This window comes from Cnephaeus nilssonii (genome assembly GCF_951640355.1).
Source record: "Cnephaeus nilssonii genome assembly, chromosome: 14".
NCBI classification, from domain to species: Eukaryota; Metazoa; Chordata; class Mammalia; order Chiroptera; family Vespertilionidae; genus Cnephaeus; species Cnephaeus nilssonii.
Genome location: NC_137085.1, coordinates 18,858,856 through 18,871,391, shown reverse-complemented (window position 1 = coordinate 18,871,391; position 12,536 = coordinate 18,858,856). Strand labels below are relative to the sequence as shown.

At 47.7% G+C, this 12,536-nt stretch overlaps 1 protein-coding gene across 6 annotated transcripts in view; it reads left to right on the top strand.

Annotated features, from left to right (window-relative positions):
* PALM2AKAP2 (PALM2 and AKAP2 fusion) overlaps positions 1–12,536 on the top strand; it is a 445,326-nt gene that overhangs the window by 352,574 nt on the left and 80,216 nt on the right. The window lies entirely within an intron of this gene.

Sequence of the window (12,536 nt, the reverse complement as noted above, 5' to 3'; positions counted from 1 at the left end):
GAAGCCTGGGCGCCCGGGAGGGTGCGGAGGGAGCGGGGGCGCTGGCGGCCCGGGCGAACGGAAGGCAAAGGGCGGGCTGCGCGCAGAGGGAGCGGAGCGGCGGGGAGACCCGTGGGAGCCAGCCGGGCAGCCGGGTCCTGAGTTGCGCCCGCACTGATGCTAGAGGCGCGCCAGCCCTCGGGGTCCCTCCCCAATCCGCACAAAGGAAGCGGGGCGCCTTAGAGGGAGGTGACTCGCTTGGAGAGATGGTGGGTTGTCTCCCCAGGCCCCGTAAAGCCAGTTTCCCGCGTGGGGCTCTGTCTGATAGGTTGAGTGGTTAGACTTGGATAAATCTGTACTCTTCCCTATAGAAGTTTTAAGTGCAGCGCCATTCATTTTGGCAAATTCCTCCCCTCCTCCCCCAGCGTATTTACCTTTGAAAAGAGAATGCACACGAATTGTATCTCTACATACACAGTATATCTGAGTCCGCGAACAAGTTTAACTTCTCCGAGGGCACGCCCTTCCGTCTTCCCAGGCGCCTGGAGGCTGGGTAGGAACTAACCCACCCCTCACCGTTGTAATCCCAGAGGATTTGTTTCTTTGGCTTTGTTCTCATTTAAAGAGCATTCACTGGAGCATCATACTTTTCTTCCTGGGAATGTTCCCAGTTTAATGAAACCCTCTTCTTCCCCCAGCTAGGCAGCCTCCCTGAATTTCTGTAGTGATCAATAATAAGGTTTCAGAGTAGCTGGTCTAGAAGAGGTACAGCTCGTGAGGAGTTTACTGTTTCTTTAAATGGAAAAGCCTTCTTAAGGGCTGAAACTTGCCCCCAAGCACCTTTTAAAACAGCTGGCCTCTGCTAGCTCTCTCCTGCCCGGTTCTGACACAGGTTTTTTTTTTTTTTTTTTCTTAAAGGGATTTCCTCCTTTGAGGGGGCACACCATGGGTCTTGGAGGTCCTGCAATTATTTTGGGCGGCTCCAATAAAATTAGTCATGAGCCAGGAAAAAACGAAAGTGATACTACGTGGGTCTCCCGATGCCTTACCTGGCAAACTGTAGTGAGGTGATGAGCTGTTTCTCTGGCAGCGGGCTCACTCAGATTCTCTCTGGGATGCTGAGATGCTAGCTGAGCGGGATGGCTGGGCTCCGAGATGGGACAAACATTGTGAAACACCCATTATCTCATAGTTCTGGCATGACAGCTGGCACAGCTTCCTGTCTGCAGCCTTCAGGGTACTGTTGTCAGAATTTATTTCACTTTCCTAAGTGCCACATTCTGACTCCGTTGCCTCAGGACCTCAGGGTCATAAATGGAAGCAGGTTGTCTTAACTTGGTGATCAAGGGAGGGGCAAATGGTACACTGTTTTATTTTTTAATTTCGAAAATTTTCAACCTTTTAGTATAGCACTAACATTAAACGTTTCTTTTATAATATGCTAACGTCCCGGACTTTCTACTTCATTATTATAATTACTGTCTAGCTCTCATCCTTTTAGATCTGTTCCTCTCTTACCGCACCCATGTCCCAGATTTCTATCATGGCTGTCATGACAAGTCTCTGCTTAGCAGGGTAATGAGAAATGTTGTAAATAGAGATGAAATTGACTTTAGAAGGAGGCTGTGTTGAGGGATTTTAATGATGGAAACGGGAGCATGTTGAACATTTACTTCTGAAAGCCAAGGGGAAGGTTCCATGCTTTAATTTTACACATTTCTCAGCACTGGTGTGATCTACCTCCAATTAGCTTCTGGACTGGCTGTTCGGTGACCTTGAGAAATATAGGAGCCACCCTCTGCTTAGGTTATTGATCAGGGATCCTGTGCCAGCTATTGGAAACTTGAAGATTTTCTGTGAAGCTCCAAAAGCTTAGGGTTCCGGGCCCCACACCCAGCAGTACTTTGGGTGGCTTGGGGCTGAGGGAGACAGTGCCCTCATGAGCCATGAGGGGAGATCTATCCTTGTTAGCTAATTTCCTTCTAAGAATACATATCTCTCTGCTGCTCAAGTTTTATACATTTGCCCTTCAAACACATTTTCCAGGAATGTGTAATTATAGGGAAGTTGAAATAATCTCTGTTCCAACCAGAAAATCCACTATTTTGCTCAAAGAGAAAGTTTTAGAGTTTGTTTATGTGGTTTGTTTGTGGTACTCGATTAATTAGAATACTGAAGAACGGGAGTGCTCGGAGTAGTACAATAACCGAAGTTTAAGCGTGTCATAAAAATGTGTTTCAACTGTTATTAATGGAAGTGTTTCTAAATTGTAACCCTCTACCTGCTTCCTCCGTCCCTTGATGAGTTTACCTTGGTGGATATACTGCTGTGCTTCCGTTGACAGTTCAGGATCTTGTAGCTTCAGTGTTGTGTTAGCATAGACATGAATCAGGATTTATGGGCATGTGGAAGTGTCCTTGTGGAACCCACTCCAGGACAGACTCTGGAGGCTGGCTTTTGAGAAAACTAACATCCTGATACAAATGTAATTTCTTTTTTTAAAAATTTTATTTTATTGTTTAAAGTATTACATATAGTAGTACATATATCTCCCTCCCCCCCCCCATAGACCTTCCCCCAGCCTCCCCTAGCCCCTGTCACATGCCCTCATACAAATGGAATTTCTGTTCTTTGCCCCACTGTCTTGAAACTTGAGTGCCAGAAAAATGAATGAATTAAAACTTACCCTTCTTCCTACAATGAAACGAGATGCGCTTTCTCCAGGGTTCAGCAAGGGTTTTTTGTTTGTTTGTTTGTTTCCTGTTGAAGTGAATGAGGAGATTGAGGAGGTGCAGGAGAGGACAGACAGGACGGAGGCCACCCTTGGGCCACACATATCTCTTTTCCCTTGATTTCTCCTCTCTCAAGTCTAGGAGCTCCAGTGCTACCAGGCCTTGGGGGATACATTTGAGTAGGAACAAGGGACCATGTGAGTCTCAGAGTGACCGAGTGGGCCATGCAACTGGAGAAGGTGCCCTGTGGAGGGAGAAGACTGCTGGTTTCCTTATTCAGGCAGAGGAAGGGGATGCGGGCGTGTGTGTGTGTGTGTGTGTGTGTGTGTGTGTGTGTGTGTGAGAGAGAGAGAGAGAGAGAGAGAGAGAGAGAGAGAGAGAGAGAAATGATAGCGCTTCCCTCAAGTGGACGTGAGGGTTTTGTCTTTTAATTCTTGTAAGGTACATGTCCTGGTTGAGAGGGCTGTGGTGTGAATGCCAGGGGAGGGGAGAAACCTGGAGAACTCGGTGGGGAATATCACTGCTCTTTGAGTCCGTCCGTCCCGTCCCCCCCCCGCTCCCTTTTTTTTTCTTATGTGTGAACAGGGACGTTGTGGTTGGTTTTGATGCTTGATTGAGCAGATGGGATGAGCAGAGCCAAACACACGGATGCTCTAAGGACCCAGTTAGTTTTCTAGACCACGGCAGGGCCATGTCTCTGTATGACCTGGAGCATGTCACGTAAACCGAGCCTTACTTAGTTCCCTCATCTGTACACATGGGGATACCAAAGCCCACCTATTTCAAACCTTGTGTTAAATGAGATGTATATGGAAGCACCATGCCCATTGTAGTCCCCCCCAACATTGGTGTTTTCTTAAATTAACCAAAGTCTTCTTTCAGCCTATGTCAGATGCATAAAGGAGACAGTTTTTAAAGTTGATTTTAAAAACCGCAGTAACTGTGTCACGGATCAGCTGTTCCTCCTTTGCACTGATCTGACCGAGAAGCTTTGAGTACGGATGTTCTCGTCCAAGCCTGACCTTCACCCGCATCCTGCAATCCTCTCCTTTTGACCTGGGGGAGTCTGGGTAACACCCCTCACCTCCCCTTACCCCTGAAGCACTGACGCTGTTATACTGAGGCTTCTTCCAGTCTTCTTTGCTTGCTCCCTTGTGACACTTTGAGTAAGTCAGCAATTGCTTCTCCTTGGGAAAATGGACCCAAATGTTCAGGACCCCAGTCCTGGGCTTTGAGCTCACCCAGTGACCAGCAGGTGACTCCACTCCGGGATAACGGCAGATGCTTTGCCAACTCTAATGAGTTTAGTCTGTCGCCAAGACAGGAACTCGGATTCATATATTAAAGATTTGCAGTGAGGGTTGAAATAAAAAGGGTTTCCAGAAAGCCTGAGAATCCAGCCCCCAGTTAACTTTTCACAGATCTGCCGTCGAGTTGGCTGGTCAGATGGATTCAGCAGCACCATGGTGAGATGGACACACGAGGAACATTACTTTGAGTTGGTTCTTCAGGGCTGCATGCTTTTATTTATTGTATTTAGCACCCTTGGTCCAAAACTCTCCACGAAATTCGTGGTGCCAGCCAGCAGTGGGGCCGTGGACAAGGATGAGCTTAGACAGTTCAGGAAGTGAGTCGGTGAGAAAAAGCAGCTGGGGATTCACAAGCAACACGACTTAAAAAGCAGAACCTTGCGGCACCTAACCCCCAGTCCGTGCTGCCCCGTGCAGGTTTCTTCTTAGTCACTGTCTGCCCGAGGGAAGTCCCTGCTCACCATGTCTGTGGAGGAGGGGGGGCTGCCCAGCTCAGGTCCAGTGACCTTGGCGTCTATACTCCGTGGAAGGACCTCACGCTGCATGAAGACCCAGCTTCCCAGGAATCTGCCCGTTCACTTGGGCAGCAGGACTGGACATGTGGTCCAGGCACCCCCGTGTCCACGGAGGGATTCCTAGACCCTGGCACAGACTGTCAGGATCCATCTGGGAGGAGCCTGGACACCCGCTGCCTTTTAAACCAGCGTCGCCAGCCTTTTGGACCTCACGGACCACCAGTGGTCTGCGGACTGCCGGTTGGCGACCGCTGTTTTAAACTACTTTCCGGGTGATGCCACGCAGCAGGTGACGATGGCCATTCTGGGGCCACATCAACAGGTCTGTGAATTCTGCCTGAGCTTTCTGTCCTGAGAGGCTCCTAAGCTCCTTATCTGCTGTGTAGGACCAGTAAGCAGTTGAGTCAATTTGTAAAGAGAGATAAACGCCAGTCCAGAAATACTAACCTGTCTTTGAACACATAAGGATGGATGTGATTGCTTGGCACGTGCGTTAGAAAGGGCGTCTTGAGAAGGATTATTACTGTGGACAGTGTTACTGTAAGAAACATTCAAACCTGTGAAGAATTTATTTGAGCCAAACTGTTGACAGTTGCTGGGAAACAAAATCTCAATGGATTGAGATAATGCTCCAGAGAATGGCAGTTTTGCACCTTATTTTATACATTACAATCAAAAGAGATGTATGTGGGTTACATGAAATCCACTGGTGATAGATTAGAGAGGCGGGAGAAAGGAAAGTAGGGAAAATCTGGGACTGGATAAAAAGTAAAATGGTAAACACATCCTTCTTTTACTTAGGTGGGTATAGGGTAGTTAACAGTCAACAATTAACTCCATAACAATGAGGGGATTTGTGGTCTCCGCAGAGCACTGCCTGTGCTTTGAAGGGTCTGGAAAAAGGACGATTACTTTGACATTCCAACAATAGGTTTCTCGTAGGTGCAAACAGACAATAGACATGCTCAGGGTAAAGATTGACCTTTGTCAGGGAAGATGCCGGCCTAGGACATGACTACTCGCCGATAAACGGCTTTAGTTAAAAAGTTTTCATTTCAGACCATCCTCTGTGCTTACGGTTGGCCTCTGAATTTGCAAGGCCGCCACGCAGGCCTCCTCCGAGCTGGTCAGGCTAGCATGTGGCCCCTTTTTGTCCACAAGAGTCAGGATCACAGTGATGCTGGAGTAGTTTCTCCTGGGTTGTCAGAGGGGGCCCGACTGGGTGCTTAGAGTGCCCTGGCTGGTAGGTGCAGAGGAGAATTCTGCCAGGATTTCCAGGGGTATCGTCCTTTGTTGGTTAGGACAGTGTGTGTGCTTGGAACTGCCACCCACACCGCACCAAGCCCTGTGAAGAGAGGGGGTTCCTCAGTGGTTGCCCTCCCCATAGCCCGGGACTCCCCCAGGCTGGTTGTGCTGCACCTGCGGGCCAGGACTGAGCTCATGCCTCTGACAGCGGAGATGGCCCTGCCCGGGGGGAGAGCCCCAAACCTGTGCAGGGGAGAGGGAGAAATCTACCTGCCTCCCTCCCGCCCAGCCCGCCTTCATTCCTCGGGTGCAGAGCTCTGCCAGGGCCCCTGTGCCCGCACCTGGGCGAAGCCTGTGTAGAAGGTGTGAGGAAGGCTTAACGGACTGCTCTCAGCCCCTCCCCCTGACTGCATTGGCTCCCGCCATCGTGACGTCATTCGCACCGTGGAATATGCTGGAAGTTACTTTGTTTGGAGCGATGCCTGGTGTAAGTGCTGTGAGACCGCCTCTAAACAGAGAAAGACACCATTGTTTCGCTCTTTTTATGTGGGGAGTTGGGCGAGTGATTTTATTCCCAAAGGAATAAAACCTCAATTAATTTTCTAGAAAAGTCAAGTATTTCACTGCCCTGGATTCCACAGCTCTCTCTGTATGCGTATAAAAAACCCAGGTCCATGTGCCGTGTGCTGGATGGGTCCCGGGCTGTATGTAGCCTGGCTGATTCGTATTTTGCATCAGAACATTTTATCCTTGCCAAGGCGAGCAGGAATGCTCTTCTGACACAGGTCCAGATGAGCAGAATTCATCCAGTTGGGGAGGCCAGTGAGCAAGCTGCATTGGAAACTTAGATCGCATCCAAAGCGCTTGTGATTATTCCTGTTTGAGATCATTTGTCCTTTAGAGAAAAGACCCGTTCAGTATTAAATGCAGCCCAGAGATGGGCCTGGAGTGGGAGGCATTGCTTTTGCATGAATCACAATGTGTACATTGTTTTTAAATATTCTTTCCATGGCATGCTTCATTATGAATACAATTCACAGCCTCTAAAAGGATGGCAGATGTTATGGCCTAACCAGCATGGAGGGTATAGGACAGAGGAGTGAAAGTGGGGGGGGGTGGAGGGAGAAACCCCTTCCTCTCCCAAAACCATTCAGAGTGGAACTGAGTTTTCTCTTCTGGGGAATTCCCTGTAATCTCCCGGGATCCCTTGGTCTGGAGTTGTCCAGGCATGGTGCTGGGAGGAGCTAGGAGGGAAGGGGAAGGGATGAACAGTTTTTGAGTGCCAGATGCCAAACTGGTTGCTTCATCTTCCTGGTTTACTGAATCCTTCACAGTCATCTTCATTTTACAAATGAAGATCCTGAGGCCCTTGGACGTTCTGTAATGAGCCGGGGGTCCCGGCTGGATGCCAGGATGGATGCCAGGAGACTGGATGCCAGGCCAGTGGTCCTACCCAGCTCCCTCCTACCAGGTGCTCTGGGGCCCTGCTGTTCAAAGTGTGGTCTGGGACCGGCAGCATTGGCATCGCCCGGGAGCTCGTGGAAACTAAGGAATCCGGAGCCCCATCCCAGACCCATTGAACGGGAATCTGCGTTTTGAACTAAATCCATTGTGAGAAGCGCCTGACCACTCTGAAAGCTAGCCCAGCCTCAAGACTGAATCTGCAAACTGAGAGATTAGACTACCTGGGCGCGGGGAAGGGTGCTCCTAGAATCTAGTGGGGTGCAGCTACACATGCCACAGTGCACAGGCAACAAAGAATTCCCCTGCCCCAAATGTCCATGGTTGAGAAACCCCGGTCTAGTTGACCTCGTCTAGAATTCAGATCCTGTAAATGTGTCTCTATAGGTTCAAATAGCTACAGATCTCTAGCAAGCATATTGTAAATTAAATGGTACCAACTGCCATGTGCTATGCAAATGTGATTCTCTTGATTGGGACTGGAAAAGAACAAGAGCTTAAATTGCGCCATGAGAGATTTCCGCTGGTTTTGAGAGTGGCTGGCTCCCCTATCTAAGATGCTGGGAAATGTTTCTGAGCATGAACTGGGAGCCACTGAGGATGCTAAAAGGGGTCTCTCTCCCATCCTGCCTGGCAACAATGACCTTTGTTTCTTTGTTTTTTTCTCAAACTTGCCCCTGTCTCTGTCCTATCTCCTTCCCAGCATGCTGTGTTGGGTCAGCTGTGCCACCTGGAGGCTGTGGGTGGAAAGGGAATAAATGAAAGGCCCCCTGGGGTCTATGCATCTCCCTCCACCCTCACTCAGCTCCTTGAATTCCACCAGGCTGCAGGCATTTCCAATGGTCAGCTGCTGTCCTCTCTCCCTTCTCCTCTTTAGATTCTGGCCCAGAACATCTGGAACCGTATTTTCTCCATCCCATCTGCCTCCCCTCTTTTCTCTCTTTCTTCCTTTTGTGAGCTAAAAGTCAACCGAAATCATGACAGAGGAGTAAAACTAACATGTCCAGTGTATATCGAGGGGGAAAAAGTTCTGAAGTGAAGTTATAGCCAATAAAGAACCCCTGTCCTTCAGCTGTGGGTCTCCTTCAAAATTGCTACCCATGTCTCTACCTACTTTCTTTTTATTTTTTAAATATATTTTTAAATATATTTTTATTGATTTCAGAGAGGTAGGGAGAGGGAGAAGAGAGACAGAAACATCAATGATGAGAGAGAATCACTGATTGGCTGCTTCCTGCATGCCCCACACTGGGGATCAAGCTCGCATCTTGCCTCATCGGAATAGTTTGTTGCTCAACCATTGAGCCATGCCAAACTGGCTCTCTACCTACTTTCTTGTATTACTCTGATTAAACTTGCTTTTTATTGAGCCTTAGAATTTTAAAACAGAGTTCTTTCTCCATTCTCTTGTGTTTTCCAACTTTCTTTCATTGTTGGTATTATAATAACCTTTTCCCACTCCTTTTTAATGAATATTATCAGTGAAGTAGATTATTCTAGACAAGTTTTGGAACCAAAGTCGATTTTTAGCAAGGCATTCCAAGTTAGCGGAAACCTCCTTGCAACTTCTGTGCACCTTCTTTTCATAACTTTCATGGCTCTTGCAAGTGCAAGCCGGGGTCGTAGCGTGGAAGGAGGCTGGGGAGTGACTGGCGGGCTACGCAGAACACCCACCCCCAGCGTTTGGACTCAGAGGCCAGGACAGAAGAAGCCAGAGTGCTGGGCTTCTGGCCAGAGGGGAATGTACCTGCCCAGGTCTGTGTTTCTCCAGCAGACCAGCTGATCTACTGCAGAAGGCTTTACATTGGAAAAGGGTGCCACAGGGAGTAGAGAGGCTAGAGAACACGACAGGAGTTGCTGGGAAGGATTATCAGTTATGTCACAGGAAAGGGAGATTTGACACCTGGCAGTTGATTCCTAGTGTTGTTTTAAGAAACTAATTTGGAAACTTGTAATAGAAATAATTTTGTCTTTAATATCAGTCTTAAAGGTGTGAAAACAAAAGTAAGAAACGCCACCTGGGCTGTCTGAGAGATGGTTGCTAGACTTTTTTATTACTGTAATCAATGTGTCTTATAGGCCAGGTAAATCTCTTTTTTTTTTTAATATAAACCATTTATTTACTTTATGTGTCAATAATTTTGTAGCAGCATATTTATTACATTACATAAAATGCCATACAGGCCTACAATATTCTATAGCTTACATTTTTGGCAATGTGGCATGATTATTACAGAATGACCCAAGATAAGTTGAGACAGTGTATAGCAAGGTAACTTTTTAATGTACTGCGGGTACATCTTATTTTAGCGCCACAACAACCCTGTGGGGGGCTTGGGCCATTTTAATCCCATTTTAATGGTGAAGACACTGCAGCTGGGCGAGGTGAGATGCATTGGTCCAGGTCAGGCCCACGGGGTGGATATTGTTCCCTTCTTGTTCCTGTGCTGGCTGAGCCTCTGTCCTCTCCCGAGGAAAGAGAGGAGACTGGACCAGGAGTTTTGACTTTGATATACTTAAAGCTACTTGTTTAAACTGTCTGAACACCCCTTGCTCTGGGTATTTAGTCCCTTAATTTAATTTAATTTAACTTAATTTAATTTTTAAAAATTGATTTCAGAGAGGAAGGGAGAGGGAGAGAGAGATGGAAAAATCCATGATGAGAGACTCACTGATCAGCTGCTTCCTGCACACCCTCCACTGGGGATCAAACCCGCAACCCAGTCTTGTGCCCTGACCGGGAATCGAACTGTGACCTCCTGGTTCATAGGTCGACACTCAACCACTGAGCCACGCCGGCTGGGCTAGTCCCTTGATTTTAAAGGCGATCTCTACGTGTGTGTCTTTGTTCTTAAGTGCTCTGTCCCCAAAAGGCACCCCTCCTCTCTCCAACCCACACCCTCTATGTGCATTGTCACATTTCATGAACTCCTCAAGGGTCCTCTTGGGCTTGCTACCTTATGTCAGCTCTTGCAACATCCATTAACTCTCTCTGCCACAAATTATGCCTTTCAAAGTTGGCCTGGAAAAATGCTAACAAGAACCATCACACAATTGGCTGCTGCAAATACTTGGACAAATACAAAGTAACAATTGCTAGGGCTTTATGAAGAATGGATCCAAACCAAGGACACAGTTTGTATGAACACAGGAAAACATAATATGCTGCACATACAATTGAATAAAACCTTGAACCTGTAGCACGGGCACATTCTTCGCCACACATTGTGATCAGGCTTCTTTCAGAAGAGTATGACTTCAAAAAAATGTTCAAATTTTTATATTTCTTCAGTGAATTGAATCTTCCGTAAAAGCAGATAGTCTGAGATGAAAGTGGATTTAAGCTGCTTGCTGATAATGAGTATTTACTGGAAGTCCAGCCCTATTACAGAAAAGCAGATAGTCTGAGATGCAAGTGGATTTAAGCTGCTTGCTGATAATGAATATTTCCTGGAAGTCCAGCCGTCTTTGACCCTCATAACATCCTATTGGGGAAGATACCATTATTATAATATTTTTGTTACAGATGAAGAAACTGAGGCACAGGGCTTATGGGCAAGGGCACATAGCTAGTGGCAAAGCCAGGATTTGAATTCCTACAGTCTGGCTTTTATAGATAATTCCTTATTCATTGCTCTCCTAGTCTGCCTCTTAGGGTTTAATGTTAGCTGTACTTGGCCTCTCCTTTCACTACGGGTGAGGGTATCAATCTCAGATTAGAAACAAAGGCTTGCAAAAATATAGCATTTTAAAACGTACCTAAATTAATTTTTGTCTCCAAGTCTTCAACCTGTTCAGCTAACAGAAAACTTAGCCTCAGTTATTTTAGGGACATACCCACCTTGTGATTGCATCCAGGGTCTAAAGTTTGAGAAGGGGCAAGGCTGTGGGAAGGGGTGTCATCTGTACTGGTTTGAGCTCTGATTTCCAGTCACATGTCTGCCTTGCTTCTGACTGTTTCAGTGAACATGGTCAAGGTTGAGGCTCTTGCTAGTTCGTGCAGGCAGAAGCTGGGCGGCACATGGCAATCCTCGGCGAGTCCGGAAGCCCGGAGCCTGGAATCTCCCCTTTCTAAAGTCTTGCCAGTTCCCCGGGGAGCTTCCAAAGGCAGAGCAGCACGCGCAGGGTGGAGGGAGAAAGGACCATTTCTAAAACCCATTGCATAATCTTGATGGTTCAGGTTTTGACAGAAGCCAGGCCGAACCTTCACTCCTTGACACCAGATCCCCAAGCAAGCACTTCAATTAAACGCCTGGCTGGCTGCCTAAGGTCTCAGAAATGTTCGTGGCGTAGAATGGTGGTTGCCAGGGGCTGGCGGGAGAGGGGGACGGGGAGCTGATGTTCAGAAGGTACAGCGTTTCAGTTTTGCAAAATGACGAGTTCTGTGTGTGGATGGTGGCGATGGTAGCACAGTGTGAATGGACTTGATGCCACTGACCTGCGCACCTCAAAATGGTTAAAATGGTAAATGTTATATTATAGGTATTTTACCACAATAAGAAAAGCACAGTCATCAGTGTGGAGGTTTTATGTCCTTGGTACAGATTTTGACTTTAATTAAAAGTAGGAAAAAAAGGTAATATCCAAATGACAGAAATGAAAAATAAATCATTGAAACGGTAAAAAAAAAAAAAAAAGTTCATGGGAAACTATTATTGAAAGTCAAAGGACACAAGTAGATGAATGGCCCAGGGGTGGGTGCGTTCATCTTCCCTGGGACACGCTGGGTCCTGTCTCACCTCCGAGCCCAGCCTCAGTCTTGAACACTGTGGGCCCCAAACACCCATCGCGAACTGGCTCAGAGAGTGTTGAGGGTCCAGGTGGTCCATGCTCCTGGAGCGCCCCCAGTGGGATGAGACTGGTTTTCCCTGCTGTCTGAGCAGCTCTCTGGCCCTGGGACCAGGGCGGCTCCTTTAAATACCATCATCAAAGGAATCCTGAGCTGTCACATTTCTCAGCGATGGTTTCCTTTGCAAATTAACTCGGTCACATTTCCAAGGTGTAAACGCCTCCTCCCCTCCCTCTCTATTTTTCCCACAGTGGCCCCCTGACAGGAGAAATGATGGATGCCTAGACCTGTCTCCTGGCACTCAAGTGCCAGATATGGGGGCTCTCCACAGCCCAACCTCTGAGACAGGAAGAGGTGCCTGTGGAGGTCTCAAAGACACACTTGCTTGGCGATGGCTGTTTCCCTGTGCGCCCACGGCTGTCACCAAGGGCGTGTGCTGAGAGCGACCCTTGGGTTGCTAGGTTGTGGAAATTCGGTGGTGGCAGCTCTGAATGGCGAGTCCCTG